The sequence below is a fragment of the Lepisma saccharinum genome, chromosome 11 (genome assembly GCF_977018435.1).
Source record: "Lepisma saccharinum chromosome 11, izLepSacc3.1, whole genome shotgun sequence".
In the NCBI taxonomy this organism is placed as follows: domain Eukaryota; kingdom Metazoa; phylum Arthropoda; class Insecta; order Zygentoma; family Lepismatidae; genus Lepisma; species Lepisma saccharinum.
The window spans coordinates 66899429-66913959 of record NC_139239.1 but is presented as its reverse complement, the minus strand read 5'-3'; the positions used below and the strand labels follow the sequence as shown (position 1 = coordinate 66913959).

The 14531-nt window shown below is 39.0% G+C and overlaps 1 protein-coding gene across 1 annotated transcript in view; it reads left to right on the top strand.

Moving 5' to 3' along the window:
- Positions 1–4860: 4860 nt before the first annotated feature.
- ChT (choline transporter) overlaps positions 4861–14531 on the top strand; it is a 63426-nt gene continuing 53755 nt past the window's right edge. Inside the window, exon 1 of the mRNA XM_083131321.1 lies at positions 4861–6308. The gene's annotated coding sequence lies outside the window, so the exon portion shown is untranslated. The remainder of the gene's footprint in view (positions 6309–14531) is intronic.

The window sequence follows — 14531 nt, the reverse complement described above, 5'->3', positions numbered from 1 at the left end:
TGTCGATTTTTGGAGCTGTTTAGAAGTCGGACTAGCATATAGCTAGTCCTATATCGGACACACAGAGTAGAAATCAGGTTGAAATCTTCTTCATTTCAAAAAGCCTGACCACTGCATTTACCAGATTTACAGATCTACAATCACCGGCAATATAAATGGGACACCTAGATCCTGAAATACTCGCTTCCCTACAATGCAAGTTAGGCAACACACAAAACGTCTTGCAGGGAAGCGAGTATTTCAGGATCTAGGTGTCCCATTTTTATTGCCTGTGATGTTGAGTGAGTCAAGGAGGGGGCAAAGTGTTTGTACGATTTGAACTGAACTTTATTTTGCCAAGTATCATCAAATAGGTGAGAAACTTTCTTCTTTTTGACGAGTAATTTCTATATCCAAATCATTACATGCTTCAATACTGTTTGTGAATATGGTGGTTTCATACCATGCGTCATCTTCACGTAGCTTTTGTAAAGTGCCTTTAATATCTCTCACGTTGTTCATTGCCGATAGCAGGTCAATGAGAGGAGATAGAACAAAATCGTCGCTCAAGATGTGAAAAGCTACAGAGCAATGAAGATACTGGCGGAAGACAGGAACAAATTGAGAAATACAGGGTGCCCCAAAGAAAACTTTACCGAAACGAAACGAAGAGTGTTAATTGGTTTGGTAAAGCACATCTGTAACTTGCATGTTAAAATATGAGCAAACTCAGTCATAAGTATGTCACATGGAGCAGAATTTCAATGTACAGTATCGAGTGTTTAAAAAAGTAAACGAATCCTCTGGGAAACACGCTTCATCACTCATGAAGAGGAGACTCATGTACAACATTCCAGTTTCAACTTCCTCCTGTAACTAGCGACATCGTCGTCGCCTTGTAATCAAGGGGTCCCGGGTTCGATACCCGGTGGAGGTACATAGTGGTTCGGATCCCACTTTAAACTGTAGGTCCAGTCCCGAGTAGCCTTACTGTGCATAATGTGGACTTAAAACACCTAATCAATAAACAATCAATAAAGTAACTAGCGACAAGTGTGTGTAAAACGTGTGTTTATGTAGACTAAGAAAAAAAACTGCCAACTTAACCTGTCGCGGGGCTTAGTTACTCTCCCTCAGTTCAACTAATGTGAGTGGTTATATATTATTTTTATGTCACTTCTCTCACTTGTTTCCTTGAAATGTTTTCCTTCCCTGTACATGTTTAAAAATCATTCACCACTTTTTTATATCCTAAACTTATCTTCATTCTGTTTGATTTATTCTCTTAACAACTTATAGAAACTTATCTTCATGGTGCTGCCATCTTCTGTGGCTTGTGGCCTCCCCGATGGCGCAGTGGTAGCGTCGTCGCCTTGTAATCAAGGGATCCCGGGTTCGATACCCGGTGGAGGCACAAGTGGTTCGGACCCCACTTTAAACTGTAGGTCCAGTCCCAATTAGCCTTACTGTGCATAAAGTGGACTTAAAACACCAAATCAATCAATCAATTCTGTGGCTTGTAACGGGGAACGTGAAAGTCTGGTTAGTGAGGTAATTTGAATTGTGGATTTTTACGGAGACTGCTCAACACTGTTCTGAAGATACGAAAGTTGGGTTATTGCTTTTGGTATAGTTTTGTTTGGGGCACTCTGCACAACACAGTAAGAAGATTCCTAAAGACGTAGACACGGGAAACAAAGGAACAAGAAAAAAAGAGGTGAAGGAAAATAGGAAGTGGGCAGGCAATTAACGCGTTGGTTGGACAGCAAATATTTTCGAATGCACTGACATATGCATAGCAAAATTTTCAAATGAAAATCACTAGAAAAAAAACGAAGGGTGTGAATACAAACACCCTATAAAATGACCCACGATTACAATTTTTGTCTTCGAGTACAATTTTAATAGAGTGAAAAACTCCAAACATGCGAAATATTTTATACTGTATCCCGCCCTCCCTAGAGCAAAGCTATGTACTATCCACCTTTATAATTCCACCCCCTCCTGAAAAAAAAATTCCTGCGTACGCCATTGTTCGAATGGAAGAAAAAAATTGACTAGAGCAACTTCAAGGTTGCGCGCTTAAATAGAAGTCATGTAGAGAAATATTCGTTCATGATTTCACTTCTGTGTTCGGACTAATTTCACCTCTACATCCCTAATCTTGCCTTCTCCAAAATAAGGTCGAGAAGTCGATCCATTGTGGGGGGAAGGGAGGGGAAGTTAATGACGGGATTAAACGAAGAGTTGGAAAAATGGGATTGGATGGGTGGCCTACTCCCCCTTCTTTTCTGCTACACTTTCCGGTGCACCTAACGAAGCGGTCTCTCTTTTATTTTCGACGATGCAGTGGAGCTCATTTCTTCCTAGTTCTCCATCTTCTCAGAATCGAAGATTCGACGAGATGTGGAGTTAGTTTGATAACAGAATGGGAGAAGAAAACTTCAATAAAGTACAGAAATGAAGGGTGCAGTATAGACAGCGCCAGGAAGTTGCAAAGGGGAGCTTGGGCTATGGGCACCCTCTATTTTAAGCCCCACACCACCCCCAAAACATTCCTCACTATTATTAGTATTAAAATTTTATTATTAAAATAAAATTGTTCAAAATGTAGCTCAACTCCAAATTAGCCGCTACTGTTTTGTATAGGGAGCGGATTTATAGGCTCTAAAATCTGCAATATAGGTAACAAAATTACGAAAATGGGCACTTAAAAAGCACTGAAAAATACGAAATGCACCAAGATAGGCAGCGGACATAAACTAAAAAAAAAAAATAATTCAGTCTTTAATGTCTTGTTTATCTTTTGGAAACAAATTAAGAAACCTTGATTGTAATTTTCTTTCAAGATTATATTATTATAATTTTGATCCTTTGGCGAGGGCCCCCATAGGCCGGTGCTTACTCTGTCTATTTGGTAATCCGTCAATTGTAATACTTTTCCTTATATTTGTTTTCAAATATTTCATCAGTGACCCACCTAAAATGTAATTCTGCTTTGCTAAGTCTTTCACATCTATATGCTCCGGATAGGAATTTCCTTCCAACACCGCCATCTCTACCCGATATGACTGATAACTAGTGTTGAGCGATATATCGGACGATATATCAGGATACTGAAAAATATCGTCCAGGTGAGATCAACTAGACTATATATCGTCACGATATTTTGGCGATATATATCGTGTTGGCGATATATCGTCACGATATTTTAGCGATATCTATCGTGTCAGCGATATATCATCAGGATGTTTGGCGATATATATCATGGAAACGATATATCGCCGAAAGCACCATACGGAAAAAATATCGTATCTTATCGTTTGTGACGATATTTTCTTGACGACATATCGCGATATCAAATTTCCGATATCGTCCATCCAGTGGTCAAGCGTGGCTTCTAGAATCAGACTGCTACCGTCCGGTATATTTAAAATATAAAATAGTTTACATATTTATTCAAATTGTAACGTATAACTAGAATTTATAACCGGATAAAAAATAATGTTCTCTTTCGCCCACAAAATTAGTTTCCGCATCTCTTTTTCTCAATTTTATTTATTACAGTTTTTTTTTCTTTATAAGCCCCATGGGATGCGAGGACTCTTCAGGCGCGAGTCCCTGGGCGGCCGCCCACTCCTTGCTACGCCTATGCTCAGGAATGACGCGATATCTTGACCGATTAAAAAAACCTTTTAAAACAGAGCAATAAAGAGGCCCATACAGTCAGCGGCAAAGATAATAGTTTGCAAATTGTCCATCCCTATTTCTTTTTTTATATATTCTCTATCTACACCCTGTGCTGTCTTAAGGAATGGAAATTATGTTGATGCGAAGCATATGTTGTCCTCTGCTTACTGACATTTTTATTTGTGGAGAACAGACCGAAAATGTCGATGGCCAATTCACCCACTATTACTTTTGCTGTTGGGTGTACATACTAACTTGTGGCTGGAATGAAGAGCTTGTTTCGTCTGATTAGCATCGCAGGGCGTGTCAATAGGATCGGGCATGCCTTGCGTACAAAAACTAAGGGGATAGCTGAAGTATAGTGTAATTTCCCTGAAGGCGGCAGCACTTGTACCAAATAAAACAGTCTTCATCTTAAATTGGAAGGAAACGACCTCTATTTAGTGGTCAATATGGTGAAGAGCGTGCAGCTATTCAAAATGGGTTTAGAGAATACCGTAGGACATTCATGAAAAAATAACGTCAAAACGAATCCAACTTGAAAGGTTTACAAATTCACGGTCGGCCAGAGTTGACGTGACCTTTGACCCTTCCATATAGCTAACAGTGATGATCTATGGGTAGATTCATCCCGGCCCCCACTGTACCTACACATCTAGCTCACCTACGAGCAATACTCCCACGCAAAACTAGGACTCTCGCCATAAGCGACCAATCCGGAAAGAGAACCGGGACATAGACGGTTATTGCACCGCGAAACCGCCAGTGGAAGGGTTTATTCCCTCCTTTAGGCTGTGGGAACTGCGGACCAATCAGAGAAGGCAGTGACGTTGGTTTGTACGTCACACTAAAAAGGTTCGATCAATACGCTAACCGTTCGTGTACTCTGCCTCGCTTCGAATGGGCGATCCCTGTGATATTGTAGCACCCGAAAACTTGAATTAGGCCCTCTGTTGAAAAAAAAAATGTTTAAAAAATAAAGATTTGAGTGACGTCACAGTATTGTTGAAATGCATGTGTGACTATGGTATCTGTGCGTATCTCTACACCCAACGTTTAAAAAATCGCCGTTAATACATTTTTAGGAAGTGATCTTATAGTATAATAGAAATCACCGGACCGATATCCCTTTAAATAGTGGGTGTTCCTCCTACACACATTTTTGGTGGTAGATGGACGCACAGATTCGCAAACGCAGTCCACCTTTGCCACTTAGCCATCCGTCACTATCGAAAGCAAAGCGGGGAGAGCTTCTCGGTTTTTCCGTCAGAGCGCGCTAGTGTCGCCTCTTCTGGCAGTCGCCGTCAGCTGAATCGTTGCTACACCGTGCTGCTTCGTTTGGCGTAAATTTGTGCAGAAAAATTGCACCAATACTGTTTTCTCTTCTTGTTATCGTATCGGCGACAACGATCGAACGAAACGGTGTGTTTCAATTGTGCTTTCGCGGTGTGAACGTTTATAATTGAGCTGTTCTAGTGAGCGAAATTGGTGAATGCCGGTACGGAAAATGGAACACACCTGTTCCGGACTGAAGAAATAAGGACTGGAAAACCGCACCAACGTTCTGATCGTGGTATTCGCGGAACAGTGCGATACTTGAAGAAGAAATTAGTGTAAGAATCTACAACAGCATAACTTAGATTGCAGTGAACGTTAGGCCTATTCCGGCACGGTGACCTGGTATTTTTTTTCTTCTCGCAAAACGTCGTCCTGTCGAAACGAGAAGACCAAACTTTTGATTTGCCAAACTGTGACGTTTCAATGTGTTGTCAATGTGTGGTTTAGGGTTCCGAACAAAAAACACCCCTTCTCAAAAAACTTCTCTTCGCTGGGGTGACTGCTGTCTTCAGATCTGGGACATAACGAAGGGCCATTTTGTCGACAGCTTATTGTCAAAATTACATTGACGAATATAACTCACTTCTAACCACAATACAAGTGACATTTGAAACAATACGAGACAAGTAAAGTCTCTCACAGCAATAGAGATAATAAATATCTTCCAAAATAAAAGTAGTAGTTGAAGACACAAAGTAAAATATATATTTTTAGGAACGTAGTAGGCCAACAATGAAATCAACACTATAGATATTACTGCCCAAATCAAGAACTATCAAATCAAACTCAATACTTAGATCAGGGATTGGAAGGTAATACTTGCACAGAAATACAGCACATTGATAGTTACTGACCATCTACTGTGTAGAAGCAATACACTTATAAAAGTTACAATAATACAGCAGGCCCTGGCGGTCGCAGAGTAGATTACATTGTTTAAAAAGAAGCCATTGTTGCATCTGACTCAGTGATAACGCGCATTTACAGCTTTCACTCAAGCCATTAGCTTCGAAAATAGCGAATATATTGTTGTTATACATATACATGTAGTATAAAGGATAAAAGAAAAAGTTGTGTATTTATTTTTGTGTGTCAAATAACTATTTTCGTGATATATAACAAAAAAGGAATACTGTTGGTTTATATGTGTGAATTCTAAGAAGAGTTTTATTTTTTGTGTGTTGTTGAAATTCTATTGGTAAAAAAAACTTAAATAACTTTTGAAGACATTATATATAAAAAACTGTTGACTCTCCTTGTCATCCTCAATTTGTGAATTCTTAACCAAGGAACTCCCTTAGGTGAGTACTTCTTATAATACATTTTAATTAGTTGTATAATTATTACATTTTATGTATTAACGCTATATCTCCTTTACAACTTCCAATGGTGCATTTCAGGAAGAAAGAGGGCTATATGATGTCTACGATTTTTCTCTCATTATCGATGCCCAATTAGCTCAGAACTCACCCTTCTCATTCCTCTACATACGCACTATTCTGCAGCTAGCAATTCTGATCGTGATTTTCCGTAGGTTTTCTCAAGTGAATGCTGGGATGGTATCTTTAACGACTACCGTAGACTCTTCCTCCCATTCCTTGCCACTTTTCATTCTGTGCTCATTCAATCGTCGCGATTAATTTAATAGCACAGAATGCCGAGATCGATAATTCCTGGAGCCTCAACCCTGTATGTACATGTGGAAATAAACACAGAGAGTCCACTCTTTCTACGCTCTTACTGATTAAACAGAGTGATTCCATTTAGCTATTTTAATATTTCGAAATTTCCAATATTGTGTTACGACCTCTTAGTCAGATCAAGATGAGAAAAACGTTTCAGGACATAGAATAAACGACCTATTTTTTTTTTTACTGAATTTTGAATTTAATATTGGAATTGTTATTTATGGGCATGTCAGATTAGTACTTCACACTTGCATATTCTTTTTAAATGTGTGTGTGTGTGTTCGACTTTTCCCATTCGTTTTCGAGTAGCTAGACTAATGACCTTGAGAGTTTGGAGAAATTTATTATACGCTTTGAAATTGCTACAGTGAGGGCGCTAGGCAATGCTCGAAGTTGAAATTTCTAGCTGAGGTGGGGGGAGGGGTGCTTGGCTGGGGGATGTTTTATGTAGATTATCTTAATTGGGGGATGGCGTCCTTCAGCCCTCCCTCCCCTACTTGGAGCCAGGGTTGGCATGTTTAATACCAAAGTGTTTAAAACAACTTGTTTTAAACGTTTAAAAACAAACATTTAAAACAAAGTGTTTTAAACATTTTTTTTGAGACTTGTTTAAAACACATTTTGATACTTGATATTTTATAGTTTGTGGTTATTTGCGTATTTTGTAAATATGCCTTTTCATTCAATGCATGTCATTCTGTTTACTGTAGAAATCTATTCAGTGGCTGAAAATGTATATTGTTTATTGAATTAACAAAGAGATATTGTGTGATGAATACTCTTGAGTCACGTTTAAAAACCCCTGGCTATGTTTTTTTTAAACGTGTTTGAATTTTTCTTAAAATTGAATACTACATGGATGAAACCGTTTTGTTCCTCACTTAACACACTCCAAATGTGTGCAGATTGTTGTTAATGTCAATATTTAGTTGCATTGACGATAAAATGTCGTATTAGAAAAACAGAGTAGCTACCATCTGGACTCAGTGGGGCCTGGCAACTTTGAATTAGCTCTCAAACAGGCTACATGCGAGATTTAAGACTAATATAAAGGTGTATTTTAAGAAGTTAGTCAAGCGTTTACTTTGGATGATTAATAGGTTCCTTATTAATAATTATTCTTAGAAAACAAGTCTTATTGACATTATGATTTAAACGTTTTATTTGTTTAAAACAGGTTTCTTTCGGTTATTGTTTAAAACACTTTTTAAAATATTTAAAACATGTTTAAAACACAAAAAACTGTTTGTTTTGTTTCTTTTAAAAGAACACCAATGTTACAAACTCTGCTTGGAGCACTGGCGTTAGAAAAAAACGGAGCACTATCGCTAGTCTATAACAAAGTTGTAGACACACCCTACATAATTACCCTTGCATTCATAAATTTTCCGCTAGATGTCAGCCCTGTGCTATTTCTAATTCGAAACTTATGGTTTACGAATTTTTCATTTAACTAGATTCATTAAGGTGATATTTATGTATCTATTTTGTTGTTTTAAGCAGCATTATACTGTACTTCTCTATCAGGGGGTATATACTAGTATTATTAATCGACTGGACAACTTTTAACCATAGAATAGTATGCAAATATGATTTTACATACGGGACTACTACTAGACGTGCTGTAGAGAATTTGTCACTAAACGTACATAATATGCATATATAGCGTATCTGGGATTTAATAGTCCTATGTCGTACGCAGTATATGTATCAGACCACTCTCATTTGTGGTATATCGACATAGTAAGTATAGGACAGAACATGTACAGTCACGGACACTTCTGGGTTGTAACGCTCCCATTAACTTTCAAACCAGACTGTACGTCGGACTAGAGAATTTTATTTTCTTAAAGATTTCTTTCAGATGAATAATTTTACGATTTTAACGATTTTATGCAATTAACTTCCCACATTTGTGTCAATTTACACGGAATCGTTCTTAGAAAACATTAATTGAAGAAAGAATTCAGAAAATCTGCTTTGTGCAAATATGTGAGGGTTTCCGAACATCCGAACTACGTCATATGATAACTAGTCACGTGACCAGTACTCCCTCAAATCTACTGCATATTGAACACCCGCTTGGAGGTCACCAGGTCCGCAAAACGCTACGAATTTATAACTCACCCTGCTGTATCACGTGACTAAAGGTTATCTCAGAAACATGAACAGCTAGGGAAAACCAATAATAATAATGCACAAGTGTGAGCACGGGCGTAACTTGGAGTTTAACTTTGGGGGGGGGGGGGTCAGAATCGAAAGGTTTCCATTCCTTCTAGAACTATTTTGCTTAATAACTGTTACATGTGGGGAATCATAAAAATTAATCTTCATTTCTTTACTTCTCAGGTTCCAGGAGATTAAGAAAATATCCATAATTTGTAAATTTTGTAAAACCTGAAAAATGTTTCGGAGGCAAGTGCCCCCCTTACACCCGCCAAGTTACGCCTATGAGTACGAGATCACTAAAAAGACAACGTAAGGACATGCAACATGTCAACGTGTATGTGTGATACAACAGCGAGAGGCATATAAAAGGGGGGGAGGGATTTGTTATCTGGTGAGAATCTCTGGTGAAATGTCCTTATTGCAAATAATTCTAAATTCTAATTCTAAATCAGTGGAATCCACTTATATTTTTGAATATCTGCATACAGAATGTGATGTGATTTCTCTTTATACATTTATATATGAGCAGATATAATAAAAATATGAACGTAGTGTGGATTTAAAATTGTCCGCAGGGAGAAATTTTCAAGAATTTGAAATGTGTGAAGACACTTTTTCCCACACTTCCAAGCTAAAAAGGTAAAAAGGTAAAGTGCTCCCCTGTGCTTAGCACCACGCCATGAAGGCGTATAGGGGGTGTGGAGGTAACGCCCCACACTTTCTTGATGTGATCAGCATCACGCCCCTGACCGCCTTTACCCCCCAGGTACCCATGTTATTCGACGCTGGGTGGGCGCCGGGGCCGCTTCCATCGTTAGAAAAGTTCCCGGATTTGAACCGGCCGGGGATCGAACCCGAGACCTTTAGCATGGTAGTCAGACGCGTTACCGACTGAGCCACCGCGGCCAACACTTCCAAGAATATATCAAATTCGTTTCCGTTGAAACTTTAAAGCTTGCAGATAAAATTTTGCCAGGTATTCGTCTCTCTAATTGTAGCTTTCGACTGCCATCTTGAAAAATGGCGTCCATTTTGATTAATTAGTTTTTATATGAATATCCTAGACCTAGAGAATTAAGACCGTACACTATAATTTGGCAGTGAAACCTTTGAAAACTATATTGTGCGCGGTTTTTTGAAAGGCGGGAGCATATGACACTAATTTTGTGACCACGTTAACTGCTGAATATTTTAAGATTTTGATTTGGAGTTTTACAAGCTGCTAGATACATTTGAGTAGAGTTTTGGTATTGTATTTGAGCAAAATCGGCCAAATGGCGGACGGAAAACCGATGATACCCTTGTTGCAGGTGTCCCAAATTGTGCTGCTTCAGAGGTAGACCACAGGGTAGACTTCCTTCTATTTCGAAAAGAAAAGTAATTTTAATCTTAGAAAGCACTTTCATTCCTTTACCTATTCTTCGCTCTCTTCTTAAACTCCACAGTATATTTTTAAAGTTTTCTTTCAAATTATTAGTGCAAATGATGACCTAAAGTTCATGATGGGCTAGTTCCTTACGCTCAAAGCATGTAGTTCAGAAGCAGTTTTGAGAAACACATAAGACGGTATACTATTTATGGGCTTTTGTACATGGCGAAATTAAGGCTTTCACTTAACCATTTGCTTACATCTGTTAACAAATAAAATATAAAAGAAAGAAGAAAATAAAAATAATATAACAGAGAAGATATCGTTTGTAAACGAAACACAGACACCTGCTCGCCCTTTCACACACAAACAAAAAGCAGTGCAGTTTATATTACACACACACACACATATATTCTCGTTCTTATACACACGTACGTAAAAGCAAATACGCCATCGGCAATAAAGATGGAACACTTACATTCTGAAATACTCGCTTTGCTGCGAGGCGTTATGTGTGTTGCCTAACCTAACGGCGGTGGTAGAAGTTGCCATTGAAAATTTGCTATTAAAATCCACTTATCGCCGTAGGGTTATGCGACAGACATAAAGCCTTACAGGATCTAGGCGTCGAATTTTTATTGTCGCTGACTGTACTTGCAATGTGAAAAATTCTGTTTTCCATCGATTATCTTGAACATCTTGGCCAATTTTACTCAAGTGCAATACAGAAACAGTACTCAAATGTACCTAACAGCTATTAAAATTGGTAGTTATTGTATGCTTCAGGTTTAAGTCTACTTTAAGCACAGATAGGCTAATGGGAACTGGACCTACAGTTTAAAGTGAGATACGAACCACTATTTGCCTCCACCGAGTATCGAACTCGGAACCCTTTGATCAAAGGCGACGGTGTTACCACTACACCATGTACGAGAGTTACCGAAGTAACAAAAGTGTTGTCTTTCTGCCCCCTGCTCTTCCTAAACCATATTGGAAAGACTTCACCGCCAAATTGTAGTGCAAATATATGTTAACAATTCTTTCGGATACTCGTTTAAAGCTTAATTAAACAAAATGAATACTATGGAAGATGGTGGCCGATATCTGCCCTTAAAAAAAATAACTGCTGGGCTAATTTTTTCCCACGGGTGTAAACTCTCAGTTTCAATCATAAAAAGTACCCCATATAATTATTCACGGGTTTCCGGTTTCTGAATGAACTATAGAAAAGTGTGTGTGTGTGTATGCGTGGGTGGTGGATATTTTCTGAGAAGAAGCGCGTGTTTGTGCCAAAATTGAAGACTCCGGTGCAAGAACCAGACAGCTCCACTTTTTGGTCTAAATGTTTTTTTTTTTTTTTTTTTTTTTTTTTGCTGTAATCTATCATGGAAAAATGCTCTACCTGCTGGTGCAAGAATCAGACAGCTCCATAGATGTGTTGCCTAGTAGGCATAGGCGCCGACTCCATGGGGCTTGGGGGGAGGGGCTCGAGCCCCCCAATGTTAACGATGTGGGGGCCGAGCCCAGCAAATAATTTTTCTTAAGAGGATCTAATGTATTATTTTTCTTCTCTTGTAATGTTTACTCTGAATTGTGCCACACGAACTTAACTTTAAATTCACATTTGAAATGTTCTAGACCATTAACTTTGGGGGGCTGAGACCGCTAAACCATCAACTTTGGGGGGGGGGGGCTATGGCCAGAGACAGCAAAACACATGACTTATTACTATATACTAAGTATGTAATTATGAGTATTGTTAAAATTTTTACTAAAAAGAGTTTCAAAAGACGTTGTGCATTAACTAGGGTAGTGGATGGGACGTTTGGGCTAGAAATGGCTCTCACATGACATTCAATACGAGATCATTGATACATTAGGTAGATCTGTTTTGCGCTCCGTGGTAGCAGATATTAAAAGTCGGGAATATTTTGCTATTATGGTTGACGAAACTTGTGACATATCCATCCATGGACATTAATATTCTGCATTCGAACTGTGAATAAAAAAATGATATTTTTGAGGATTTTATGGGCTTTTATGAGATTCCGAACACTGAGGCCAAAACTTAAAAAAGGGAGAGAGTGATTCGTTCATTAATTTATTTCAGTGATCAGAGGCCCCCCCCCAATAATTTTGACAAGTCGGCGCCCCTGCTAGTAGGGATGGAAAAGGAGTTGTCTGGCGTGTTTCTGACGGCGCATCATCGCAGACAGCTTCTGGAGCATTCTGGTTCTTGCAGCGGCTATAGTTCAGTGTTCGGCCACTCGGCGGCATGCAGCAGTTGCTATCGACACCGCCCACTTCAATATGTATGTTACTGTTGCTTCTAGCTATTGCACGTGAATACCTCTGAATTCTTCGACATTTCATTCTTTTATTCAGTTTTTCGTGTCTCCTGAAAACTTTTATAATTTGGAGCTGTCTGGTTCTTGCACCGGGGTCTTCAATTGCAATTATTTAGTTGTGGAGCGGCAAAGGAAGGTGTGTGTCTGTAAGGGGACGGGGCGTTACTTTCCCTCTGAAGTCCTCACTGCTCTTCATAAGAACAAGAAGAAGTATAACTGAAAAAATACAATTTCCCTACAATAAGGATAAGAATAGCGAAGGATTCATTTGCGAAATGACACTTCGATACAGGACATGATAACCAATGTGAATCAGCATTCTAAAAATAACCTGCCAATGATTGTTGCGTGTGAAATATATTCGCTGCATACAAGCGCGCTCACACACATACACCTTTAATCGTTTTGGGATTATCGATTCTAGCCATTCAGGGGGACGTCTTTTCTACGGTTGTTCTTGTACTAAAAGTGGACTGTTTGCACATGTTAGCAAACAGGAAACGCCCCGTTTTTGTCCCACAACCTTTTCCTATCAGCTAATGTAATGAGTCGAGTCTGGCGGATTTAGAAAGAGGAGCACGAGGGGACGTGCCCCTCCCAAAGGGTGTGACAATGCTACTGTCGTAGGGGCTTGAGCATTTTACGTTATACTCAGTAAATCACTGTTCTACTTCACAGCAAATTATAAAAATAATAGTAATGTATATAGTTCTAAATCACAACACCGTTCTCTGATGAGTATACTCAGTGTGGTATTTAAGAAATTTCCAGTGGGGCGGGGGGTGAGGGGGGATTCTACTGATTGTCCAGGGGCAGCATGAGATAATGGCTTCATGCCATATAACATATCCCCCCATGGATAAAATGTAGCAATCAGAGAGGGGACACAAGTACACAGAAGGGGGAAATCCCCCTACAAATATCACCCTGAGTATACTACTTATTATTTGCACTATATAAATACATTAACTTATTCTCAATCTAAAGTGATTTGAACTACACACAAAACGTCCTTGTTATCTCTATTCATTTGTTTTCAACAACTGGTTGCTGAGAAAAAAAAAACATACTATTACATGTCTTTCTTTTTCTTTTACACAAGAAGTGATTATACAGGGTGAGCCATATTGATGGGACACATTTCAAATGCATATGTGGAGCATGTAGGAAGCAACATTTATTACCAAATATATAGAAAACACTGCGAAAGGACGGGAATTTTGCACTGTGTTCAGTGTTTGAAGATTACATCCCTGAGATGGACACCACCCTACTTCCTGTGGGGTTACCTAAAGGACAAGGTGTACACCACAAGGCTCACTACCATCAATGAACTGAAGGAACATCCGAAGGGAGATAGCGGCCATCCCAGCCGAAACCCTGCGCAAAACTATGCTGAATATGACTGTTAGAGCCAAAGAATGTTCTCGTCAATGTGGTGTCCATCTCAGGGATGTAATCTTCAAACACTGAACACAGTGCAAAACTCCCATCCTTTGGCAGTGTTTTCCATATATTTGGTAATAAATGTTGCTTCCTACATGCTCTACATATGCATTTGAAATGTGTCCCATCAATATGGCCCACCCTATACATTTCACAATTTGAAATTTGTCACAACAAATTATTACTGAAAATCAGGATATTATTATTCCCAAAGGAACGTCCAGTGTTGAAGCAACTTAATATAGAACCCTTCAAAGAATGAGACAAAGTTTAACACAAACAGGCCAATCGGGACTGAGCATTGAAATGGTCCTCAACCGGAAAGCGAATTCGAAACATCTTGATTAAAGGGCGTTGATACCACGGTGTCAAAGATTAACGCAGTGAACGACATTGTACGCGAATTTCCATTGCCTGACAATCGTCAAAAATATTGTAAGGAGTAGTTTCAATATTCCCTTTCAACCAATCGAAACCTTTTTAAAGCCAGTTGCTATTTTCATC